Source organism: Rousettus aegyptiacus, unplaced genomic scaffold (genome assembly GCF_014176215.1).
Source record: "Rousettus aegyptiacus isolate mRouAeg1 unplaced genomic scaffold, mRouAeg1.p scaffold_m13_p_5, whole genome shotgun sequence".
NCBI lineage: Eukaryota > Metazoa > Chordata > Mammalia > Chiroptera > Pteropodidae > Rousettus > Rousettus aegyptiacus.
Genome location: NW_023416308.1, coordinates 63,943,636 through 63,958,301, shown reverse-complemented (window position 1 = coordinate 63,958,301; position 14,666 = coordinate 63,943,636). Strand labels below are relative to the sequence as shown.

General features: G+C 34.4%; 1 pseudogene; it reads left to right on the top strand.

The window, feature by feature from the left end:
* Positions 1-2,793: 2,793 nt before the first annotated feature.
* LOC118603385 lies at positions 2,794-2,912 on the top strand (annotated as a pseudogene).
* The last annotated feature ends 11,754 nt before the right edge of the window (positions 2,913-14,666 follow it).

Sequence of the window (14,666 nt, the reverse complement as noted above, 5' to 3'; positions counted from 1 at the left end):
TCAAGGAGGGGGAGATCAACTGTTAAATGCTGTTGAGCTATTGAGTAGAATGAAAGCCGAACATGTTCATCTTTAATTTAGTTACAAGAGCTAACTGAAATTTATGGGAAGTGGTTTTCATGGAGTAGTAAGGCAGAAGACAGATTAGATTGGTCTAAGAAGTTAATGGGAGAAAATGTGGAGACCGAAATTAAATAATTTTTCTGATAAATCTAAATGTGTGGAGGATATGAACTGAAGGAGTACTTGGGGGTGACTTTTAAAAAAAATAGATGAAATAATTTAAAGATAAAGTTATAGGGGAATAGAGTAATTCACTGTGATTAAAATTACAGGTTATGACTCATTAGTATTTTGTAACATTAATGAGTAGTGACCAGCATTTAAAAAAAAAGGAAGCAAAATGTTAATGCATCACTCATGATAAGGTAATCTTATAAAATTTTGTTTAGCTTATTTGCATAAATTGTCTACTGCAATTTACTGAAAGATATTTTGTATATTTATACATATTTATATATAACATGTATGTTATATATTATGTTTACATATAGTACATATGTATAATATGTATATATTGGGTTGTAATGTCATATATATTTCTGGTTGTGGGTCACAGTAAAAAAAAGCTAAAGCATTAAATGTTAGCATAGATTCTGGAGAATGTGGGAGGGACAGGGACTCATTAAATGCAGAGGAATTGGCCTTCAACAGGCAGAGAAACATACTTTTTTATATCAGGAGCGCAAGAGAAGAAGATTGGTACAGATGCAGGTTTCTGACAGATTTAGCAGAAGAGTGTTAAAAAACTGTCTGATGGCTCTAATCACTTAGTTAAGCACAATGCAATTATCTGCTGAGAGTAAAGACTAGAGAGGGGTATCATGGTTTGTAAAGGACAGAGGAATTCCGAAATATTTGTTATAAAAATTAGATCAAAATGACTAGAGAATTATATATGTTAAGACTGTGGGTTGCTGATTGAGTTTTTAGGAATACCAATTCACTTAAGAGCATTCTGCTATCCGAGTATATAATACAGACACAGGTTAACAAGGATTGTGGAATTCAGGATTGGGTATTTTTAGCTGTAGGCTTTGAAAGAACAAATGGATGAAGGAGGTTAGTGTATTGGTACCAAAATGAGTGAAATGAAAGGTTTTAGAATCAATCGAGTTTATAAGAAATTTGATATTTTGGAAAAGAGTGGAGTGGTAAATAGAGATGAAAGCTCAAAGAAAGATCGAAGAACAGTGAAAGTCAGATGTCCTTAATAGGCAAATGAGAATTCTCATAAGAGTGAAATGTTGGCAATTTTGAGAGTCAAAATGTTTTTGGTGATTAGTTAAAAGCATTGGTGGGGATGATGTGAAATATACCATGGATGATAAGAAAGTCAGAAAATCATTAAAATATGATATTGGCTGGGTTGTCCAAGTGAACATGGAATTTCCTGAGGTGATAGCATGAATCAAGAAGGAAAGAAATATCCTGATATCAAAATCTTTAATGAATGAGATGAAGTAGCCAGAAGGTTGGTAAATGACAAGACTAAGAAAGAAGAGTTTTAAAAAGCGGCTGGAAGAGCTTTTGTGGAGCAAAGAAACTCAAGCCCCACTTCTAACCCATGAGCTATGAAAAGTGCCACCCCTGCATTCTGACTCCATGGATTCCATTGCTAGCTTCATCTCTCAGTACTTCCGTGACCTTGAGAAAGTTCTTAACCTCTCTATGCCTCAGTTTCACATCTGTAAAATATGGATAAAAGTATCTACCTCATAGGATTGTTGTAGTAATTAATTTATGTATAGTATAAGTATCTCTCTTGTTTACCATAGAATCTATAGTGTCTAGATAGTCATCATTTGTTAAATGGAGAAGATCCTCCATTCCTTTCAATTTAAGGGATTTATATAATTTTAAGGATTATCATCCTCAGTCTAATATGTGGAGTTACTTTGCTTTATAAAAATATCATATTGCTGTTAAGGGCCTATAGCTTGATTCAATTTACCATTTTGAATTTGTCTTTCTTACAATATAAAAACTGAAATTGTGATGAGTCACTAAGCACCAATTAATGGTTTTATTGTGCATTAGTATAAATAATTTTATTCTGCCTAAATTTAGAACTATTTCTATGAAGCTTCACACATTTTGTCCTTTGTATTAAGTCCTCAGTGAGGCAGAATATCTGGTTCTTCTAAAGTGCTGCACTTGAGAAGAGGCAGAGAAACATGGCAGCTTACTGAAGTTCTCCTCACTATATCAGCCCTGTATCAGCTCTCCTTGACTTTCTCTTATAGCCCTCAAAATTAACTGAAATTAGTTTCAGAATTGGAAGATCCAGTAGCTTCATGAAGAATTCAGAATCTATAGAATTTATTTTCTTTTTCTGGGAGCAAATGGTCAACTGGAAACCTTTCCTCTGCGCAAACAAATAGACGTTTCAGAAAGTACAATCGTCTGAAAAGAATCAAGTACCTTCATAGAGCCATTTGCTTTGATACACCTAGGGCTTGCAAGTGTTTGTGTGTGTGTGTTTGTTTGTTTTTTTGGTAGCAAAGACCATATTAAGCATATGTAATTAAGTATCTGCTAAGATTCTTGTTTTGTGATTCACAGTTTGTAAAAGGATTTTAATGAATATTGACAATTCCTATTCTTTGTCTTACACTCTGCCCCTTTTCAGCGTGCTTTGTTAGAGTTCCTTAAGACTTGATCTGGGCCCTGTTAAGTTCTCTGATTGCACTTACTCCTTCGCTGTTCTCATTTCAATATATAAATGTTTGTGTCTACAGCCATGCCACCCTGAACAAGCCCAATCCCGTCTGATCTCAGAAGCTAAGCAGGGTTGGGCCTGGTTAGTACTTGGTTGGGAGACCACCTAGGAAGACCAGGTGCTATAGGAGTAAAAAATAAAAAAAATTAGGGATTGTAAACTGATAAGGTCCTTACAATCTGTGAGGTCAACTAAGGTATTTACATTTATGTTTATATTTCAAATCACTCTAAGATTCATACTCATATATCCAATTATCTTCCTGACATATCTATTCAAAAGCGGCAATGTTGTCTTAAATTTAACAAGTTCAAGAACAGATTTAATCATTTCCTTATTTACCAATCCGTTTCTCTGTCTTTTCCTCACATTATTTGGCAGCACCATTCATTCACCCTGTCTCATGAAGAATAAATTGAAGAATTTCTTCTTCATTATTTCCATCTATCCCATTGGGAAGGCCAGTCAAATTCATTTCGAAGATACATTTACAATACCCACTCCTCTCTATCTCCTTTCATCCATCAAAACCAAGTCACCATCATCCCTTTATAGATTACTTTTCTCCTAACCACATTGATTTCAGTTTTAGTCAAGTTCTTCTTCCCAGAGAAAGAGCAATTCTCTTTCTCAATTATTTGCTCTAGTAAAAGTCTAAGGTGGGGCTTCATGAGCCTGGCCTGAGTCACAAGGGCAACCCAGAACCAAGTACTGTACCAGAGGGAAACACTGCTCTTATTTGTCAAGAGTAGTTATGTGGAATTCTGGGTCCAGAGGGGTCAGCTTCAGCAAAACCACAGGGACAGAGAGAAGGAAAAAATCATTCCCTAAAGGAACATCAGGGCACTATTTTCAAGAGATCGGGAAAGGAATGTTGGAAAGGAAAAAACAATGGATGCTGCCACTTCCATTGTTGCCCTCCTACAACACATTGTCCACATGTCAGTCAGCCTATTTTAAAAACTCGTTATATCATTGCATTACTTTTTAAAACTCTGTTCATGGTTATTATTGCATTTAGAATGCATTTCAACACCTTTTAATAGCTACAAGTCCATACGATATCTGGAACCTGCTCACAATTTAGTTTCATGTCACTTTCTCCCTCACCCACTATGCTCTTAGATGAAAGTTCTTTATATAGCAAAGTTCTTTTCTCACCTTAGGGCATTTGCACTTGCTGTGCTCTCTGCCTGGAGATATCTTTTGCCTATTCTTGCTACCCTGCTACTTATTATCCTTCATGTCTCAGCTCAAATGTCACTTCCCCAGAGAGGCTTTCTCTATCTACTTACCCTTACACACGTAATTTTCTGTTATAGAGTCTCTTTCTTGCTTGCTTATGCACTCACAAGCTCTAAACATTAGTTGTTATTGCCTACCTTCCCCAGTTGAATATAAGTTCAGTGAGGAGAGGGGCTGTATTACTTTTTTCATTACAAACCCAGAACTTACCACAATTTCTCTGGGTTAATATAATTTGAGTCAATGAATCCTTAAGGGCTCTTTCTGCCACTGTACATTTTTGATATTTTCTTACACATCCAGGGATCCCTGCGATGCTACCTCAGCTACTGCAATATCTAATTGTTTTTACTATTAGTGTCTTATAATGATTATTCTATAACAACATTAACAAAGTTCTTTGGTCAATTACTTAAATAATTCTTTTAGTGTCTTTAAAAAATATATGTCTTTAAAAATGCAAATTACTCTTATTTTTCCCTTCTGGCAACATTACATTAAATTCTCTCCCTGCAATGATGTATATTTTTATCCATTTTTAAATCAACATGTTTTCCAGTTAATGTGTCATGCAATCTTTATTTTTCTGCTTTCCTTACATTTTCAATACCCTGAAGGTCTGAACAGGTTGTATTTAGAGTTCAGACCATTAACTCATGAAATGTAATATAAAATAATAGCTATCTTTTAAAATACCAAATGTAGCAGGAACAGAATATAAAAGTTTTCATTTGTACTTTAAATAAAATCAACTAAGAAGCACATAAACTTGTAGTATACAATGTACGGACGATATTTATACACAAATATGTCAGAAAGAGGAAGCTAGTGATACTTTTACTGGACCAAACAGCAAGAGTATAGTTATGTAAGACTATGCCAATTTTCTTTGTGAGACATAAGACTTTATCACATACTTTTGTAGTATAGAGGATATAAATTTTGTTATTAGTAAAGATTGAATAAGTGTTTTAAGCTTTCGACTTAAAATCTAATGTGAAATCTATTATTATAATGTAAAATTTAACATTCTTAACATATGTATGATCAACATTCTTCTGTTGTGAATCGATCTTTTGGGAATTGAATTGTCAAGGGCTATGCAACAGACATGTGGAAACAAATCCCAGGGAAAGGTCCTAGGGAAGGATCAATAATCAGTGTTCTCAACGAGGTACTGAGAACACTTGCAGGGATGAAATCAGGCACAGGAATCAAGGGAACAGCCTGGTATTGTGGGGGGGTGGGGGGGAAGGTGTTCAGCTTCATTGATATTGAAAAATGGCTTTAATGGTATATTTTTGTCAGGCATTTTTTAAAAGTACTTTTCTTCTTCCAAAAAAGAGTTGTATGTTTGTTAGGAGGCAAATCAGCTATGTGTAGTCATTATACCAGGATCCTTATGGTTCACAGAGCTGTGCTCAAGATGTTTCAGATCTTATCAATAATTTACTTTATCTGATAATTTAAAGAATTATATAGTTTTATTTTTTTAATTAACAGATTTTACTTTTTAGGGCAGTTTTAAGACTACAGAAAAAAGGAGCAGAAAGTATATAGAGCTCTCATATACCTTCTTTCCTTTTGCATGGTTTCTTCTATTATTTTTCATTACTTTTAATGCCTCCTTAATTATTGTACCAGAGAAGTAGTATTTTTACTACTTCAATATGACCTCTATAAATGAAATTTATTCTGAAATCTACAAACTTTAGTTCAATGGTTAAAAGCATGGTCTTTAGTATTAAATAGTTGCATTTGTGACTATGAACAAGTCAGTAAAGTCTTTTGAGCCTCAATTCTATTGTCTGTAACATAGGAATAGTATCTACCTCATAAGGTTGATGTGGGGATTAAATTAGATTATATAATTAAAGCATTGCTTTGATATCTATCTCAATAAAGAGAAGATTTTATTTTTATTACAAATGAATGAATGTCATAATTTTTTAAAACAAGTCATGATGTGGAATTTGAGGAACATTTAACGCAACAATTTATGGCAGAATGGTAAAGTAGTATAGTACAAAAAAATATTAGAGTAAAACAGTTTGAATCTCACTATCACTACATAAAACTGGGTTACTTGGGACAAGTAGTTTAAATTACCTGGTTCTCTATTTTTTCATCTTAAAGATGGAAATGTTACTTATATTTTGTCTTGAGAATTAAATAATACGTGTAAAGTATCTCCCAAAGTATTTAACATAATTGAACAAAATATATGATTGTACTCCTATAAGGAACATGCATATGTAATCTTTTCTCATTGTATGAAATGATAAAATATAAATATGGTAAGTGGGAGTTATTTGATGTAACTTATTGGAATGTTTAACAAAGCTTTTGGCAAGTTTCTGTACCAAAAGTTATCTAAATGTAAAATTCTGAACAGATTTTCAGTTATGATTTTAATCATAAGTAACTAAGATATTTTAGGTAAACAAAAATCGTCACATCTCTTCATAGCCACAACTCTTCATAGAGTGAATTTAGAATTTCACTCTAAGTTCAAAAGACTCCACAGTTCTCAACTGTGTGTTTTTGGGTTAGTTTCCTAGCTTTCTATGTTTTTTATAACACAGCTATCAAATATTTATTCTGATAGCATACTTAATAAGGTGATTATATATAAAAGACATTGTGTGTATATGACATACAAAGCTCTGGCATGACATTTGAAAGGCAAACAACTTAGCCACCAAACAAAGCATAAAATTTTGTTGGGAGTAAAGAGATCAGGGTTCTCTTCTTGCTTACAGTGGAACACTTTTCTTCTGTCTTTTTTAGGTGGAGTGTTAAAGCCAAGTGTGTGTTCTCCTTAGGAAGCCCTCTGCTTGGAAAAGTCAAGCACAGATCTACGGTAGGGCCGGGAATAAGGAGATAAGGGATGAATTGTGTGGTTGACCTGGTCTAGGATGTAAGAATGAGAGTTGCTTTGCAGGAGAAGAGAGTAGACAGGGATTATGCATAGAAATCTCAGAAAGGAACTAAGAATGTGCACACAAGTGTTATCTTTGACATTCTATTTCTTGGGATCTTTTAGCATAGTCTCAGAGAGTAAGAGACATAGATCCCAGAGGCTAATATGTGAGAAAGATAAACTTCTGCCTAATGACCAACAAAGTAGTTTTTTCTTCCAAAATATCCAAAGTAATTTAACATTTTTAATGAAAATATTTGATAATATATGTTGGTTTTTGTTCTGTTTGCTTTATTTTGTTTTATAAATGACACCAAGTTATAAAATAGTGCAAAATCTAAGTACTAAGAGACTTACAGGGAAAGATACTGAGTTTTAGGTAGATTACAACCTGACCCAAATCTTACAACCCTTAGTGACAGAGCCTGGACGGAACTGAGGTTTCCCAGCTGACTGCTTTTCTCAGGATGCCATGTTGAAAAGTAGTAGGTGATATTCTGTATTATGAAGTGCAGAAAAAAACTTAGAGAAAAATAATCCAAACAATATCTACATAGCAATAAACATTAAATAAACATTAAATTTTCAAAAGGAATCTTTTACAAGTGCTGGTGACATTTGAAGAGTGGTCACTCATAATTTGCTTTCTGATGGATCTATCTTTGCAGGCATTGGAAGAAGATGATGGGAAGATTTGTACATGAACAGGTTCAGTGGATTGGGCCCTCTGCCTATCTTTTCATCATGCTAAAGCCTCCCTCCTTTTATGTCTGGAAGATAAACATCAAAAGTATAACTCTGAATCATTCTAATAAGAAAGTATTTTCCTTTTTCCAATCAGTTCATTGGCTTGATAGTATTTTTAAATATGTACCTATTTGAGAGGCATAATTTCTTTAATATTGGATATTTTTGCAATATCTGAAAAAATGTAAAATTAGAGACATTTATGTGTTTGAAATATACACAGCAAGTTTTTATAAAAATCTAATATTTATTTAGATAGGTAGAAATAGATAAATATGTGAGGAAAGAATGTGAACCATAAACTCATTGACAAATCATGAAAAACGATTGTTTCACATTAGTGTACATTACCCAGAATATGATTTTTTATTTCTTAGAGCATAATAATATGTAAATATAGAGGAACAGTGAAAAGCAAAGTATTGGATACTCTGTAAATGAAGTTTTCATAATCTGTAATGACAAATACAATAATATTTGCTGAGACTAGATCACTACCATTTCTTTAAGTCTCTAACAGAGTTTCCTTTTTGTGGGAAATAAGTGCTTTACAGTATGTCACTGCATTTATTATTATGCTGGTTTATTTTTTCCCTAGTACTTTTGCATGGTGTTTGAATTTCACCTTGCATTTAGTAATGTATTCAAAACATTTTTAGGCTGTTTTCAATTTTGTACTCAATCTGATTTTTCTGGATATAGTGTTTGTTGACAGAGCCAGGGAAACATTTCATATCAACCAACTGTAGCTTTGTCAAGGTCAAACAAAATTATTCCTCCAATACTCTTGTTTGCACTGCACAGAAAGACATTTTTAAGGGGCTCAGGTAACTGATGTCTTTAATCATGGACAATGCCTTTTGTTCACAAAGGATCACATTCTCTAGTATCTTCCAACTTGGTCTTGACCACTTGGCTAACTTTCAGCTAGGCTCTTTCAAGAATCTTTGACGTTCATATTCTTTTTTCATGATATCTTATACAAATTTTCCAATGTCCAACCTAAGGTAGATCATAAATGTACCTATTTATGTATACTATGTAATTTTTGGTTCCTACTCCCAATCTTTCAAGAGGAGATATAGTCATAAAATTGGCTTACTTGAGCCCAGTTTTACTTTATTTTATTTTGTCTAGTTAAGTCCATTTTTATTTTCCTTACTAAGTATGGTCAATTCTAGAGAAATCAAAAAAAAAAAAAAAACAAACAAACTATAAGGTATTCAGTTTCTATCATTTGACCGGCATTGGGTTAATATTTAACATATTTTCAAACAATTCTACCTGTATGATAGCTATAAGATTCACCTCCTTATCTTCTTTTCCACTGCCTCCATTCAATTAAAGACTCTAATTAGACTGCTGGTCAAGATGGAGGAGCAGGCAAATACTGTGCTACCTGAAGGCTATCTGAATAGAAGTCCTATAACTAAGGATTTAAAGCAGCAGCCACAACAGAACTGGTAAGAGGGGTGAAGACCAGAATGGTGTGGCAATTACAAATTGGGAGGTCCACCCTGAAGAGCAAAGGGTACTATCCCCATAGAGAGCTCCCAATTCTGGGGCACCAGTGCTGGGGAGAAGTGTCCTCATAATATTTGACTGTGAAAACCAGTGGAGTTTGCATTGCAGTGAGATGGAGGGATGCTGGAATCCCAAGTGTTCCATCTGAGAGGCTTGAACATGGATTGGCTTGGTCAGAAACTCATTTACTCTGGGTTCCGGTATGGGGAAGCAGCTCAAAAAGTGCAGGGACATATGAGAAGGAAGTGAATTGACTAGTTTCAGGGTAAGGGCTGGAGAGGCGGGATGCTATCACTGGCAGGTGCTATTGTTCCATTATTGATCCCTCCCCCACCCAACCAGCAGATGCAGGCAGGCACAAATCTGAGCCCTCCATTAATCTGGATAATATCATTTGCTTCACCCTGGTGCTTCTCTGAGATTCTGCCCCACCTGTCTTGTGTGCCAGGCCTAAGCCACTTCCAGCAGCTCGCCCAATAATTGGCCTGCCTGGGCTCATGCTGTAGACTTTCCTAAAACCTCTCAAAGATTCACAGACCACAAATAAGCAGCAGTTGGCATTGGCACGCCCTGTACTTCTTGCTAAGTGGTTCCAAGCCTGATACAAGCAGTGACCAGTATCAACTTGCATTGTAGCTCCAATCATGTGGCCCCAAGCCTGGCATAAACTTCAGACAGCGTTAGCTTGGAACGTAGCTTCAACTAAGTGGCCACAAACTTGGCACAAGTGGTAGCTGGCCTTGGTTCATAATGTGGTACACACCAAAAGGTCCCAAGCCTGGCACTAGTGGCAGCTAGGCTTGGTTCACAGCATAGCCTCTTCAAAGTGCTTCTAAGCCAAGAACAAATGGCAATCTATTACAGATCACTTTGTAGTTCACACTAGGTAGCCCCAAGCTGAGCACAAATGGCAGCTGCCCTTGGTCTATACTGGAGCCCCTCCCAAGAAGCTCCAAAACCAACACACCAGATGGCTGGTTTCAGAGCACAGCGGAGAACCACCCAACCAGCTCCACAAATGACATATCAGAAGAATGGACTCAGCTGGCACTAGAACCCTGCAAAAGTGAGCTCTATTCCATGTGGTCAGCCTCTGCACAACAGCTTATCTGCTGTAGTCACAGCCGGCCTTCAGTCAGTTGGCCTGCGAGTTAATGACACCCACTGACATGCCAATAGCAATTAAAGCTCAACTATAGCAGAAGAGCACACACAACCCACACCAGGGACACTCCTGGAGCACCCAGCTCCGGAATAGTGAGACTGTGCCACTGAGCCCTACAGGACACTTTCTACATAAGGCCACTCCGTTAATACCGTGACATGTAGCAGGTTTACTTAATACATGGAAACAAACACCAAAATAAGGAGACAAAAAAACATGTCCCTAATGAAAGAAGGTAAATTCTAGAAAAAGAACTGAATGAAATGGAGACAACAAATCTACCAGATATAGTGTTCAAAACACTGGTTATAAAGATGCTCAATGAACTTAACAGAAGAATAGATGAAAACAGTGAGAACAATCAAGAGAAAACATAAAAATAGATAGAAAACATAAAAAAAAACCAGTCAGGAATGAAGGATACAATAACTGAAATGAAGAACGCATCAGAGAGAATCAACATATTAGATGAAACAAAGGATTGAATAAGTGATCTAAAGGACAAGGTAGCAGAAAATACCCAATCAGAACAGCAAAAAGAAAAAAAGGATTTAAAAATATGGGGATAGTTTAAAGGACCTCTAGGGCAACATCAAGTGTATCAACATTTGTGTCATAGGGATACCAGAAGGAAAAAGATAGAGAGCAAGGTATTGAAAACCTATTTGAAGAAATAATGACTGAAAACTTCACTAACCTGGTGAAGAAAACAGACATACAAGTGCAGTAAGTGCAGAAAATTCCAAATAAGATGAACTCAAAGAAGCCCACACCAAGACACATCATAATTAAAATGTCAAAAGTTAAAGACAATGAGAATCTTAAAAGCAGCAAGAGAAAAAGAGTTAATTATATACAAGGGAGCTCATATAATACTGTCAGCTGATTTCTCAAAAGAAGCTTTTCAGGCTGGAAGGGACTGGCCTGAAATATTCAGAATGATAAAATACAAGGACTTATAACTAAGATTGCTGTATCCAGCAAAGCTATTGTTTAGAATCAAAGGAGAGATAAAAAGCTTCCTGATAAGAAAAAGCTAAAGGAGTTCGTCATCTCAAACCAGTATTATAAGAAATGTTATCGACATTTATTATAAGAAACATTTATCAAAATTTACTTTAAATGTAGATGGATTAAATGCTCTGATCAAAAGACATAGGGGTGGCTGAATGGATAAGAAAACAAGACCCTTACATATACTTCCTACAAGAGACTAACTTCAGATTGAAAGATACACACAGACTGAAAGTAAAGGGATGGAAAAAGATATTTCATGAAAATGGAAAAACAAAACACCTGGGGTAGCAATACTTATACCAGACAAAATAGAATTTAAAACAAAGGCTATATAACAAGAGACAAAAAGAGGGACCCAGTAACTCTACTTCTGGGTATTTATCTAGAGAAACCCAAAATGCTAATTCGAAAAGACGTAGGTATCCATATGTTCACTGTGGCATTATTTTCAATAGCCAACATATGGAAGCAACCTTAAGTGTACATCAAAGACATATGGATAAAGAATTGATAAATACTATGCAATGGAATATTATTTAGCTATAAAAAAGAAAAGAAATCTTGCTATTTGTGACAACATGGTTGGACCTAGAGAGTATTAAGCTAAGTAAAATAAGTCAGAGAAAGACAAATACCTTATGATTTTACTTATATGTGGAGTTTTCAAAATAAATGAATAAATAAAACAGAAACAAACTTATAGATACAGAGATCAATAAATGGTTGCCAGAAGGGGTAAGTGAAAAAGATGAAGAGGTTAAGAAGTACAAATTGCCAGTTATAAAAATAGTCATGGGATGTACAACATCAGGAATATAGTGAATGATATTGTAATAATGATGTATGGTTTCAATGGGTACTAGATTTACTGAGGTGACCACTTTGTAATGTATTAAATATCTAATTACTGTGTTGTCCACTTGAAACTAATATTATGTTGTCTGTCAATTGTAAATGAAAAACAAAATGATTAAAAAGACTCCATTTTTTTTCTTGGATTGCTAGCTTATTAAAAAAAAATTGCTCTATTTCCAGTATATCTTTTTAAATTCATTTTAAAAGCTCTCAAATAAATCTTTCTAAGCTATACTTATTATATTATGCTTTTGTTTAAAAATTTGCATTGGCTTGTCATTGTCTTACAGTAGATTTCAAAGAGAGATGAGCATATTTAAGTTAAATACAACATGATTCACTAGAATATGAAAACAATATTAAATACTTTTGTATTTGCAGAAATGAAGAGTATATGTTTTACAAGTGAAAAAATATAAAAGTGTGGAATGAGATATTTTTCTAATAAAGGTACTTAATTATTAATAATTGGCAACTGCTGGTCTGTACAATGACAAGGTTACTTAGCCAGGTTTTCATTTTCTCTAGAACCTTTACCACAACCATCCTTTCATATTATATCTTCATTCAGATTTTATTATAGTCAAACTTTAATATATTTTAAACAGAAATTCCCTACTTTTCTAAGTGTTTATTCTTTCTGCCTGAAATGTTCCCTTTCATCCCTTTAGGCTCCAGTCTTACCATTTTTCCAATTATAGGTAGATGCTAATTCTTCTGTGAACATTTTAGCAGTCAGAATAGTTTTGATTATAAATAACAGAGAACTGTTCAAATTAGTATAATTAATAAAGGAAATCAAGGCTCCTGTCATTGAAAAATTAAGATAAAGGGAAGGCTTCATGTGCAGATTCATCAGGCTTCAAAGCTATTTTCCATGATTCCCTTGGCTCTCCATTGCTTTATGTAATCTCTGTCCTCAGGTTGTTTCCTTCATGGTTACACAATGTTGCAGCAAACATAAGCCTTACATTTGTATTCTACAACATGTAGAGTAAGAAACAGAAATCTATGGTACTCTGCTTCCTGCCCCAATTCAATAATATTTCTTGGCTTTACACCAAATTCGCTTGTATTATCTTCTCACTCAGGTGGTTACAGAAGTACCAATTAAATTAGGTCAGCCAGAGCCTACTTCAGAGTTATAGTCAGTGTCCACCTCTCAAACTTTCAGGTCATCAATTTCCTGGCTGCTTTATAATGAAGATTAAAAGAATATGTTCTGAGTAGGTAAATAACAATTTCCACTACAAGCCTTAAGCCATTTACCAGCTGAAGTTGAACTCTTTATTTCCTGAATTACTATTTTATTTACGTATTTCCTATTATCCTCATTTTTTCTCTTGTATTATCGCAATTTTCTTTTATATCTATCGGACTTGAAGCTGTTTGAGGGGCAAGTACCCATATCTGATTTATGGTTTTATCCAACTTCTTGCTGTCTAGCATTTAGCATAGTGCTTTATTAGATTACTATATGTAGAACAAATAAATGAATAAATGAATGAATGAATGAACATAAAATAATTTCTTTGAAATATAGATTTCTTTTAGAAGATTTCAAGAAGAGTCTGGCATGACATATTCAGATATGGAATATCTGATATTCATTAGAGAAAAGCTGGAGGCTTTTTTAAAAAAAACACAAGGTGTCTTTTAAATGGTTTCTTCTTAATGACATATCTTTTGTAATCTATAGGTATCCCATAAAAAAATGCTACTTGCCCAGAAGAAAAAGAAAGGAAGTACAAAAGTGATTAGGAAGGAGGGCACATTAGCCTGCCAAACATCATGCCTTTCTGTATAGGAAGAAATTTGACCTTGGACAGTTCTTACTTGCATTTAAATGAATTATAATCACTTAAAACTATTAGTAGATAAATTAGTTAATCTTTTTTTGAGAAGATAATTTCTTCTTATCAGAATTTTAATTAAATGAATGAAAAATACATAGGTTTTAAGCTTCCAGGTTCACTTTAGATAAGATTTTATTTTACCTACCATAGAAGTTATAGTTAATGAAAATTATTTTTATGTAACTTATCAGACATCTTTTCCCCTGAAAATGCTTCATTCAAGCAAGCATTAAACATTAAATCCAATTGATCCCAAGACCAATTTATACAATGGCCTATTTGAATACTCCACATTGGTGTATCGTGGTCAAAAACTGAACCTAGGATATGTCCCCATTCAACCAGCTTCTCTTCTAATTTGAGCTGTCTTGATAAGTGACTTTTTCATACACTTAGTTGTTCTTTTCAGAAACTTGGGAGCCAAGTTTGACCTTCCCCTTGACATTCATTATCAAATCTTACCAATTCTACTTTCCAAATATGCGAAAAGTGTCCTAAATGGATTTACTTTTTTCAATCTCTATTACTACCACTGAAGGCCACCATAGTCAA